This window comes from Corapipo altera, unplaced genomic scaffold, assembly GCF_003945725.1.
Source record: "Corapipo altera isolate COAL_440 unplaced genomic scaffold, ASM394572v1 224, whole genome shotgun sequence".
Classification (NCBI taxonomy): Eukaryota; Metazoa; Chordata; class Aves; order Passeriformes; family Pipridae; genus Corapipo; species Corapipo altera.
In genome coordinates, this window is record NW_020884959.1 from 1,594,216 (window position 1) to 1,606,876 (window position 12,661).

At 36.3% G+C, this 12,661-nt stretch overlaps 1 long non-coding RNA gene across 1 annotated transcript in view; it reads right to left on the reverse strand.

Moving 5' to 3' along the window:
* Positions 1-4,627: 4,627 nt before the first annotated feature.
* LOC113956900 overlaps positions 4,628-12,661 on the reverse strand; it is a 33,279-nt gene continuing 25,245 nt past the window's right edge. Inside the window, exons 4-7 of the long non-coding RNA XR_003531005.1 lie at positions 8,713-8,760; positions 5,764-5,871; positions 5,146-5,188; positions 4,628-5,020 (exon numbers count right to left, since the gene is read on the reverse strand). This is a non-coding gene — a long non-coding RNA (uncharacterized LOC113956900). The remainder of the gene's footprint in view (positions 5,021-5,145; positions 5,189-5,763; positions 5,872-8,712; positions 8,761-12,661) is intronic.

Below are 12,661 nucleotides of genomic sequence, written 5' to 3' on the forward strand. Positions count from 1 at the left end.
AAAGAGTGTGTAACTGAACCTCCTGTATGCTTTTAATGCTAATAGTAATGATCTATTTTAAATAGTCCTACAAGTACTAACCAGATCCTTCAGAGTTGTCCTCTCCATTTCTCTGTATATAAACAGAAAGAATTCCATAAGGCAAATAAACACCTCTTGCCATCTGCTGAGAAGCAAGCACTAAGAGTCTTTACGAGTTCATTTTAATGAAAAACTTTTCAGAGATGCCTGGTATGTAACATGATCCATCAATGTTCCAGTTTCACAGCCCTTATTAAGACAGTCACATACAAAATGTGGCAGATTCTTTGCTTTCCAAGAACGATACGTGAATTAGGGAACACTTCAAAAATTAATATTGATTTCTATAACCCTTAAAAAAACCCCTTGGCAGTTAGTTTGGACCACTGTATGTGCATATTAGGATAAAACTTCACATATTTCAAAAACTTACAGATTGCAAAAGCTATTTTAGGGTTTTTTTTCAACATAAATATGGTACATAAAGATATTTTAAAAACACATAGATTATACTGTATGGGTTATTCCATTTTGTTCGCTCTTATTACTACCAAGGAAATACGTATTTAGGTGGAAAAGGCAACCTGTGGAAAATACTACTGGCTGTTTGCAATGGAAGACAAACTTGAATCTCAAATTCCTTGCCATTGACTCAAAGAGGAATGGATAATCTCTGAAAACAAATAAAGGTTAACAATAATTGCATTGATAATTCAATTTCTTTGCTGAATATAAGGTACACCATGGGCCTTTATCCTGCAAACAAGAATAAAACAAAGAACACTTACAGATGACTTTGCTCATAAAAGTTAGCAAAGGTCCTTATACTCAGGAAAGTCAGAACAGGACAGAAAGTCTAAGGATTTGCCCCAGTGAAATCACCTCAGCTTTACCTGCCCCTGGGATTTGAAGGTCCTGCTCTGTATCAAGAGGAATGGCCCTGCACAGCTGTGGTACCTCTGTATCCACAACAGATAAAATGGGATGGTCCTTCCATCTCCTTCCCTGGAAATGAAACATTTATTTCCATTTGAGAAGGAACATGCCCTCCAGAAGTGTAAGCTCCTCTCTGAGGGGGCTTACAAATGTACAGCTGCACCACACACACTCATTACAATAATCATGTCGTTAACCGTGTCACCGGTACCCAATTTCTGAGTAGTTTGGGCATGAGCCATCCAAAGGTGGACAGACAAGCGTCTCTTATACATATAAACAGCCAAGAATATTTCAGAAAGAAAGAAATGGATAAACATTTAGGCAGTGTTATACCTGCTTTGATAAATCACATTATTTCCTGAAATAAAAATGGTCATTGCACGTGTGCCAAACTAGTCAGCTCCTAACTTTATTTGGGTTCTCTGTTGGTGTTTTGGGTTGTGGATTTGGGGTATATTTTTATATATAATTTGCTTAAAATAAAGCCCCAGGTCAGTCTTGGTGTAATTTTTTTAGCTAGTGAAGTTATGAACCCCTGAAAAAAGGTGTTTTTAATGGAAAGGCTGACAACCCCTTAAGTGTAGTGCTGTGAATGATGGCACCTTGATCAGAGTTGGAGAAAACATTCAATGTGATATAAGCCACTGAACTAAGTTGTAAAATGACAAGGACTGAGTGAACAGTTTTTAATACAGATAATATTGTTCATGTAGTCTATAAATATAGAATTAAATGTTGACCTCTATCTCCCATGTCAAAAGTCAAAGTCAGTGTCAGCACATATTGTTTTTATTTGTTTCAAGAGAAAAATAGATCAACAACATTAACCTCACAATGAACAGAGAATTGAATGAATTAAAAAGCAGTACCCCATAAATCCCTTTCCTTTTATTGGCACAGTGATAAAAATGCCTAGGGCTTAGAGGAAAAGGGTAGTCTCAGACACTAGTCTGAGATGCTCTATGTACACAGAGCTGTACATCACATGCTAAAACAGAGGAACAGAGATATTAAGATTTGTGCAGTCTCATATAATACACAATATCCATCAAATTGCATCATAGCATCGTGCAAAACAGGGCATGTCAGATATCCCTAAGATGAGTAGGTTATCACAAAACTATTTTAGAGCAACTTTAGCTTTCCGCCTACATTTGAAAAACACATTTCACAAAAGAGATTAAATACACCAAAAAAAGGACTTTATTCAATACCATCCGTACTTGCAGTATATCAATAATTTAAGACATCACCTGGAACAAGATCTATTGTGCTTAGAGAGTTACCAGCTTCACTGGTTGGGTATCTCTTTAAATTGTTGGTTCATTGTGATAGGACTGAGGGATATGACATTTTTCTCCTGTTTAAAAAGTCATTTTTTTCAAAACACCTCATAATAATAAAGGCCCCTATTTCACAATGCCGTAGTAAATTTGACAGTTAACTAAAATGAGCAGTTTCAATTGCAAATTCAGTTTAATTGCAATTTTTAGTGCTGCATAATTAAACTGAAAATGTTCTAAAAAGATTCACACGGTCAAAACCAGGACAGAAACAAAAGCACGTTCACAACATTGGTTTAGGGTTTTCTAATCAATTTCTAGGGAAACTCACAAAAAGTAACATTTAAAACCACATCAGTTTAACAAAAGAAAAGGAATGGTATCATCTGAAAAATTCAGCTGTTAGTTTTTGTTTACATTTTCTTATCCTCCTGCAGCTTGTAGGATATACACAAATTCTTTTGGTTTACTGCTTCAGTGATTATCTGCTGGCAATGTTGCATCATGTGAAAAACATTTTACAGCATTTGCACTGTGTACTAAACACACAAAAGCAACTAATTACAACGTTTGTCAAATCTGGAGCATGTTCTGTGGTAGCTTACTGGAACCAAATAGCATTTTTCTTCTTGAAATGGGCTGGCTGACTTTGAGTTTCACCAGTAAAGTGTAGGCTTGGAGTGAAATCTTGACTCACACAAACTGCTGAAGGCTGGTATGCTGAAACTAATCTATATCTTGGTGAGAAAAGCCTTCTCAGGCTTGAAGGTTCATAGGGGTTGAAAGAATTTTACAGCTGGCTATAAAGAGCAACTTTTCTGCTCCACATGTATTCATGCAGCTTCTGGGCAGAACCAGTCATGGTGCTTTTCATAGCTGGATGATCAGAAGACTTCTCTATAACTTCTAGTAAAGAGGGAAAGACATGTATTTTATTACACTAAAGCATTATTGGTGTGTAGGGCAATATTGAATGGCTGTATAAAGCAAGTCACTGAAGGTCTTGCTAAGCCTGTAAACTCAGTCATAGCTTCACACAGAGAAATAATGTTCAAACAGGGAAAGTACTTTGTAAGACTCATGGTTGATAAAATTAAATTCAACCATGGTTTTAAATGGTCTGCTTGTGATTTGAAGAACACTGCCTACTGCAGGAAAGAGGATGGTGAGTCTGTTTCAAGGGCCTAAAAAAAAGAAATAAAATACTTTTCCCCTCTTTTTATGATTATTTGATTCCTTATTTCATTAAGCCAACTTACATATTGGGAATGTTATAATATTGTAAGTTTGAAGTTCAGCTGCTACAATAGTCTGGTAACAGAGGCATCAGCTCTCTAGCGGAATAATATGTGAGTTTATGGTTGTTGGTGGTTCTCCACTGAACAACAAAATTAAGGTTTTGCTTTATGATTTGTGCCAAGGGGCCTGGGCAGGGGTCTGGCAACGTGGGCAGCTGCCAGTCTACACCAGAGACCATCAGGATGGACAACAGAAATGAATTTTTGCAGAAAGAGAAAGGAAAAGAGTCACAGAACTACAGGAGCTGGATCTTCAGGAGCATCCTAGGAGACTGTTCAGACTGCAGCTCTCAGGCAGGAGCTCAGCAGAGAGATCAATGTGTGAATGATGCTGCATCCTCCTCCTTGGTCTCATCCCATCAGAGCCATCCTTTAACTTGTTTAACTTGTTGCTCTCAAATGTCAAATAGCAATAACTTCACCGATTAAAAATAACAATTTTTCCATACGTCTATAAAAACAGTGATCATATTTGTTAAACTGGTAACCATACTGCTTAATATAATTCCAACACTAACAAGACACAAAACACAGACAACTTAAAACATTAAGAAAGATTCAAGGAATCTTATGAACAGGAAATACAAAAATGATTGACAGTGACTGTTGATATTAATTGATAAAAACAAAGTTTATTTGTAAATAACAGTATCCCAATCTCATAATAATTTACAATTTAAGCAATTCAGCACTCAAGCCTGCAATATGAATTTCCTGTTTGCCATTTTCTCCCACAATTCTGAAAGCTTTCTTATGCTTGTTGTACAGCTGGGAAGGTTCTTTCTCCAAACATCACCCAAGAAGTTTGGCATCACTTGTGGCACAATAAATTGCACAGATACATTACCTGGGATAAATGAATCAGCTCAAATCCTGGTATAGATGCTGTTATAGATTACAAATGGCTTATCAATGCATACAGAATGTCTATGGGTTTTGACATTTCTTATTTAGTTTTGAAATACGTAGATAACTATTCAAAGGCACAGCATTAAACTCACATAGCCTTTTTTCCTAAAAAGTCTTCAGTGTCAAATGACAATACTCTAGATTTATCAAAAAAATAAAGATGTGATCAGCTTATGCAATGATCCACTTAAGCTCAGTGAACTAATAAAAAAACCCAGTTATTGTGTTTATTATTATTTATTAGTATAATTATTTCAATAATAATGAAATGCAGATAAGTATTTGGCTAGTTGAAATTTTAGCATGAGCTCCAAAAATTTCACATGCATATAAAGCATACTGATTCCAAATATGGCGAAGCAAATTAGCAGATAAGCATTGTAATAATCATTAGTTAAAATTCTCCCATACGAGCTAGTGTCAGCTTCCACTTTCAGAGCCAAGGAAAATATTCATAAGCTTTTACTTCTTGTAATAGAGAATTCACTGTTAACTAGGATTCAAATCCCATGTGTTCAGTCTCCCTACAGACATGAGTCCTCCTTTAGGGTTTCTATCAAAAAGCTCTCACTGGTAACAAAATATAATAAAAATATACTGTGACAAAATGCATTCTGTCAGTAGGATCTAAGGGTATTAAAACCTGCAACAGCAGCTGCAGAAAAATAAAAAAAAAAATCAAATGTGCAGCCCACCTTCATTCCTTGAAGCCAGAGTCATCTGAGAGAATATTATTTTCTATTAAAATATAAAACACGCAATTATTGATTCTTCCTGCATACTTTTAACATCTTATATACCATACATTTAGACACATATTTTTAAACTTTCCATTCAAATAATAGCTAGATGATAACAAGGTAAGACAGACCAATTTAAAATCTTGTAAGGCCATTAAGAGCTTACCACTAGAAAAACAGAAATTAAGCACTACATTTTCACATCTGGGCTTGCAGAAATAGCTTTTGCAACTCTCATGCTTGTCTCTGTAAATGTGCTCTTATTGTCAGCCTTTTGAGCTATTTGAAAAGAAATAAGGACAACCAGAGAGCTACATATGTCACTCAAAACCAAAAACATGCTCTGTGATATCAAGGAAAACTAAATAAGAGCCTCGACCTGCTAATAAAGGGATGGGAGGGACTCATTAAATCCAACAGCAAAAACCAGCTATGAACCATTGCAATCCAGGATTCATACCTCCCATTTACACTGCAATACATGTGTGGGATCTGGTTTACTACAGATCACCTGGGAGGAAAGAAAGGGAATCTGGAGCAATAAAAGAGTGCCAAAATGAATAAAGTGCTCACAGGTGCTGTTGCTTTGCTGATGTTGGAGAACAAAGTGAATGGGGTTTGTCACAGTTCTGATGTCCCCCAGGTGTTGCTGCTACAGGAGTTCTGCCCTTTCAGTGCAATCTGAAAAAAATAATTTATATACAATACCTAGCACATTGACAAGCCAAAGATTTTTATTATTACTTTCTTATTTTTACCCATTTATGGTTGCAAATTAATGGAATTACATGAGACTGAAGCCAATGACAACTGCTAATCTGTAAGCAACAACAAGCAAGGAAAAGCTGATAGCAGTACAGCTGTTTTATTTTAATTGAGGAATGATTTTATGTTGGAAGCACTCAATATTCACAGCAAATTAAAAATAATGAAGTGAATTGATACCAATGATATTTTTTTTTACCTACTATCCCTTTGTAAATCTATTTCTTCACACAAATTGACATGTCTAATTGATACATACGCTATTATTCCTCATTAGTAGGCTGAATAAAATAATTCTTGATTAAATTTATTGCAATTTACAATCCAGCATAATGCTTGCAAGCTATAAAAGTCAATCAACAGGAAACAGAAAAAAACCAGATGACATTATTACTTCTTATATATACACAATAATCTCATGTACTTCATGGAACCTTCCTAAGCATTTCATTGCTTCTCAGGAGTTAAGGCCTGTCTCCAACAGGTCACTTCATTTTTCATATGACCATAAATATATTCCAGTGCATTCTGAGTTTTTTTGATAAATATCACCTCTTATAAGCAAATTATTTTTGTATTTAGCAATCTGTTAGAAGTTGTCTGGAAGAGTTAGTCTTCTACTAACACTCAAACAAAATTATGCAGAAGAGCTGATGATTTACTTTGTCTGGATCAGGGTATTTGATTTATATTGTGTTATCACTGCGCCAAAAAGTTCGACCAAGTAGCAAAAATTCAGAATTCCAATGAAACAAAGAAAGTCCATAGCAAATCTGACAAGAAAAATATATATTCTATGATGCAAAATTTCCAACCAAAAGGAAAATTGAATCAATGGCAGGTCAGTCTGCTCTGTGTAATTCTAACTTATTCCACACCTTGCCCTGGACTCTACAATTTTGTAGGAAATTCTTTGGTATTATGAAACTAGCAGAGCACCTATTATGTTACTCTCTTCTCTAATGGCAAGAAAAGTATGTTATGACCAGAACATTTCTATGGCCTATTGCTCCTATTTCTCTGGAGAATGCAACAGCTGGCACAGGATTGCTGCCCTTGCTGACACTGGGCTTCAGAATTGAGCAATAATTTACCCAGAAATGCAGTAAATATATGCTGTGTCTTGTACAGACACAGAATAGTCATCCTAATTTTGTCATCTTAATAAAATTTCTTTTTGAAGAAGAGCTTCTGATGCCCTGACTGTGTCTCTGCCCTGATTGTAGTCTGTATCTCAACTTGTCCAGATAAGCTGAAAGGAATTGCTGAAAAAATCATATATTATTGCATAGGACCACTGGTTTGGAATTAAAACCTAACCTGTAAAGAGAATGTTTTCCATTCATATTACATACCATGTTCTTTGTAAGACCTTAAATAAAACCTTATTTTCAAAAAATTAATATGGATTTTATTTTACAGATATTTTAGATTCACAGTTGCATTTTTATGCAACATAATTCCACTAAATAATGTTTCTTTTGTTGCTACTTGTGAGTTTTGATAAAATCTTTGTAAAAGGCAATAGATCTCGATTCAGAAAGACCACTGACATTTCAGAACCAGTCCTTACATTTCAAAAAATATGAGGAAGACATACTATCAGCAACAAAACCAGCTGTTTCAGGATTCATCTACTATTTGATACGTGTTACTCAGCACAGTAAACAACCTATCTGCCAGCAGTAAAAAATCAAAGAGCTCTGTGCTGACTGAAGAGCATCTTTTAAAGAACTTAGAATGTGGCCCAAAAAGCAGCCCTTAGAAGCAGGCACAGGTTTTCTGGTGTTCCCAGGGAAACGTGCCATTTCAGAGAAACTGCTGTCACCCAGAGCTGCACAGAGCCCACATCTGAGATTACCTTTAAGGGTGACTAAAAGTATTTCCAACAACTGAACCATCCATTACAGAGCAAAAATAATCAGGAGCTATGGCAACCAGTGAGCCCTATTTAAACTGAATTCTAATGTATATCCTCCATATCACTTTTACCCTCTGCTGTCAAAGGTGACTAATTCGTTAAATCTTTCCAGCCTACTTCTCTGGACAATATATGAAAAATAAGATGGATATCTAGTTCATTCCTTCTGATCCAGGGTGCTCTCCAGGTCTGCACACACCCAGAGAGGGTAAAGGCACCATCAGTTGTGCCAGGTCATGGAAAATGAGCTGGCACAGGACTGTGGGCAGCCACCATGCAAGGGAACAGCAGGGATTTGTGTGGCTGGAAACATCACAGCTGGGTGTGATGTCCCAGGGTGGGCCAGCTCAGCAGCAGAGCCACAAAGCAGACCTTCATATTTCAACAGGCATTATCTTGTCATCCCTTTTAATCTAGGAATACCATATGGAGAAAAACATGATGGCAAAGATTATGATCAGTCTTAAATACACCTTTTTCATTCAGCTCTAACAAACTCAATAGGAAGACTATTTCATAGAAGAGCACAACAAATTGAAATTCAATAGTTTAGTTAATCCAAGCATATTGAAATAAAATTATACATACATATATATCTATATATACACACATGAGTGTGTGTGCACAGTGAGGGAGAAGCTTCTGCCTTCTTATACATATGATTTCTATTATAGAGTTTGGGTAAGGAATGTAATATCACAGCTCTTTAAAGTTCAAGGATATTAAGGAATGCTTTTAGCTGCAAACATAAAAACAAACCAATACATCTATAACAGATTTGTAATTTTTAAATCTTAATAACATTTGAAATTAATAAAAAAAAAAAAATCACTCACTCTATTATATTCACCACCACAGAAGACAAGGGTATTATCCAGCTGAGTCTATACCAAAAGGAAATGCACACATTAATATCCGCCATTTGATACATATTCCAAACACAAGAAGTAACAAATTTGGTGACAAAACTGTCAAAATATGTTCCACAAATACATTGGCAAGAGATCTGGACATACTAAAGAAATTCAGTGAAACAAAATAGGTGCCAAATGGGGATGTTTGACAGAGTGTTCAAAAATACATTTAGACCAAAGCAGGAACACATCCAACAGAGAGATTCTCTACATAAATTATCATGAAACTATTAGAAATAATTGGCCAGTGATTTCAAAATATTACATATACTTTTAATGTTATCAAAGAGCTGTGTTGTGAACCATGTGTGATTTCTTGGCAATTGAATTTTTGGCCACGCAACAGCGTTTTTAGACGCAAGTGAAAATACTATATCCCATACTGTAAGTCAATCTGTAGTCTTTGAAACTGAGTCGAGCTTCCAAATGCTTTGAAAGGCTGTTGGGGGAAATACTGTGGAAGTCTGAATACTCTGGGAGGCTGCAGAGCACAGCCCTTGCAGGGGCTCTGCTGAACAGACGCCTTCCCAAGGCTGAAGAGAGCCTGGATAACGAAGATGTCATGGCCAACCATTCCAACAGACTGTGGGTCACAGTGTCCCAAACCACCACGTCAGTGTAGGTCCTATATCTCTACAAGTCTAGTAAGAGCAGATTAATTTATACACAATGTTGTAATACAGGCATTTCTTAATAAAATAAAGTCATCTCAGCATTTTCAGATACTTCCTAAAATGCAGATAACCACTGTGGAGACACCTGCAGATGGTGAATGAATGGGGTCAGAGGTTCTGCCCTGAAGAGCTACCTGTTCACACCCTTCACACACATGAAATTCAAATTAATACTGTTTAACAGTTCTCAAGAGATATACACTTTATAACAGATAAAATCTGAGCAAGTCAAAGCAGACCACTCAGAAAGAAGACAACAAGGTGCCAGAGCAGCCTCCTTCAACCCTGACTTGCAGATCAGCTAAATGCTTTCATCTTGAGCATGCCCTGACATTTACAGTTTCTGCTCAGATCGAGCTGGAAGCTTAAGACTCAAAGTATCTGGGGTTAAAATCTGGCCCCCCTGAAGTGTATGGAAATATATTCACCTACTTCACCAGGACCCATTATAATCTACAAAGGTTTTAACAGCACATTGATCTAGGCCTCCCATTAGGGCATTGAGCCAAGTGAATTATATTTGTCATATGTTCATTCTCAAAAATGTTGGGTTGATTTTTTTTAAAAACATTTTTATATGCACATTGTGGAATTCCCTCATTATTATCCTATCTCAAAAAACCACGTCTCAAACATGAGGCAGCACAAGGTAAGATTTGTAATTGTCCTTAACTTCTGGCAAGTTCATTCCTTACACTTGAAATGAGACTCTGAGAAGGCCCTCTCCTGCACAGACAAGCTTTTTCCTAGTCCAGAAAGATCAATTTTCCTGAACAGCCACAAAATAAAAGGCAAAGAGAAATAACTTAAATAGCCCATAACTCCATTTATTCCACTGCAATGAGAACTTTCCTGAAAAGTCTCATCCAGTGCTTGCTATCACTTCTCCTTATTCATTTTGACATCCTCAAGGGCTGCTTCCAGCTCCCAACATCCCTCCCCAGAGCTGTCCCAGGCTGTTGGTGGGCTCCTGCACTCCCCCCATGGTTCCAGCTCATTTGAGAGCAGGGCAAGGAAAAGCTCTGACTTCTGCTGCAGTAGAAAGTGGCATGAATTTGGTGGTTGCCTTTAGTCCCAGGCAAAACATTCCAGTTTTGGACATCAACCTAAAAATCTATGCCAGCATAAATAAGGTTTTTTACTTCTTATTGTAAGCTCTATTCTGCCAAAGGATCATGGTTTTTAGCTATGAACTATACCTTTTGGAACTGGTTTTAGAGCTTTCAGATAGGTATTTTTTATTGGACAAATAAATTTCCTAAAAAAAAAAAAAATACTATCAGCAAAGCAGACTGAGTTATCTAAATGGGCATTTTTTTAATTCTGCATGAGCTCTTTAAATTTAACATCCCTTTAAGCAGTATTAACTTTTAAGTTGCCATAAAATCAAATAATTGTATTTATTAATTTGTTTTAATTACCAAGCACAGATAAGCATATGTCCTACTTAGCCTGGGAAAATCTGAACGCACACCTGCTCCAACAAGCAGTCTGTAAAATGAGACGTGAGGAAAATATTTGAATTACATTTCCCTGTTCCAACATACCATTTTTAAAAAGCACTTTCAACACTGAACTAGGCCTTTACAGTTAAGGCATTTTACAAGATGATACTGAGCTATGTTTCCTGTCTATGAAGAAGGCACCAGCATATAAAATGGTAGTGAATTTGCATTACCTCCAATCCATCATTCTTTGAGTGCGCAGGAAAAACTGTGAGACCTGCTGCAACAAAGCACAGCCTTGTGTTGACAGATTCTTATTTAAGTGACTGTGAATACAACAATTCCACAAATAATTTGTCAAGTGTGTGGCTGAACTAGCTCTGAACCCTGATAAATACCAACTCTCCTCACTGCTACAAAGGCATGATGTTCTGTGTGCGGGCAGTGAGTAACAAGCACCAGGATTTAACAATCGATGCTACTATATTTCTCTTTTCTTTGCGGTTAAAAAAGCCTTGAAGGGTGGCTCTTTCAGCAGTGTTAAGTACTAGTGGTGGCTATGCCTTGCAAATCTAAGTAATACACTGCAGGCTGAGGTGAAAGGAAATAGCACACTGCATCCATTTTTAGCTGCATTTAAAACATATGGGTTATGTTCTCTGGTGAAAAACACTCTTTACTGTATAGTTAGCAGACTCTTGTTTAATACAGGCTATTATTAAATGGACCTCTTTCAAGTTATGATAATAGGACATCCACTTTGCTGCTTTTTGCATCCTAAGGCATACATTTGGGCTGGGGTAATTCAAGAGAAGAATCTCTTTTAGGAAAAATAGCTCAAACTCTAGGGGAACACATGTACATATTAATAGGGGGGAAAAAACACTCCTTCCAGGTATTCAGTTGAAATCAAGACTGCATTTTTCTATCATGCAGTGCATTCTAAAGGCATTATGGATGTGCAAGAAAAAAAATCATTTTTAAAGAAATGTAAATCTAATCAGTCTTGAAGCTAGCAATATATACATAAATGTCTCTTGCAGACATAATTTAGTATGCATTATTAATTTATTTTTCATAAAGCTTTCCAGCTACAAAAAGGATAAGTGGAAATGTGCACCCACATTGACGATAATGCTCATTTGTCAGGCAGGAGGGAACATATTAACAAATTTCCCCCTCCTGAAATCCCAACCTAAAGGATGTTCAGAAGCTTTTTTGCAGAAAGACCAGACATGCCTATTGCAAACAACGTTTTTCCAGGCATTAGAATAAAAGACCAACCTTTAATGGGACCTGAACTTTAGCATGCTATTTGCAAGGCAAGACTGTTACAAACTCTGGACACCAGAACATCATATCATATAAGTCAATTGTATTTATACTTTTGACTATAAAATACCAGTGTCTATAGCAATAATTAGGTGTGTGATACTATTAACTAGTCCCAATGTAAAATGCTAATTACTTATTGTTTATAAAGCAATTTCAAATAAAGCAGAACTCATACAGTAGTGCCATCATGATTTTCCAGTCATTAACTTAACCAGAATTTGCATTTTGGGACTATAGCCAGTGACTTACATGCACTACTTAAGTCATTTTTCAAACACCTTGTCCCATCTTAATCTATTCATCATTAATCACATTTGGTCACTTTACATAAAGAACACTATTCAGATGAAAGATAAAAGAAATACATTAATAAAATTAAAGCTAGAGTGAATACTTCCAAATATAAAGATGGTGGAC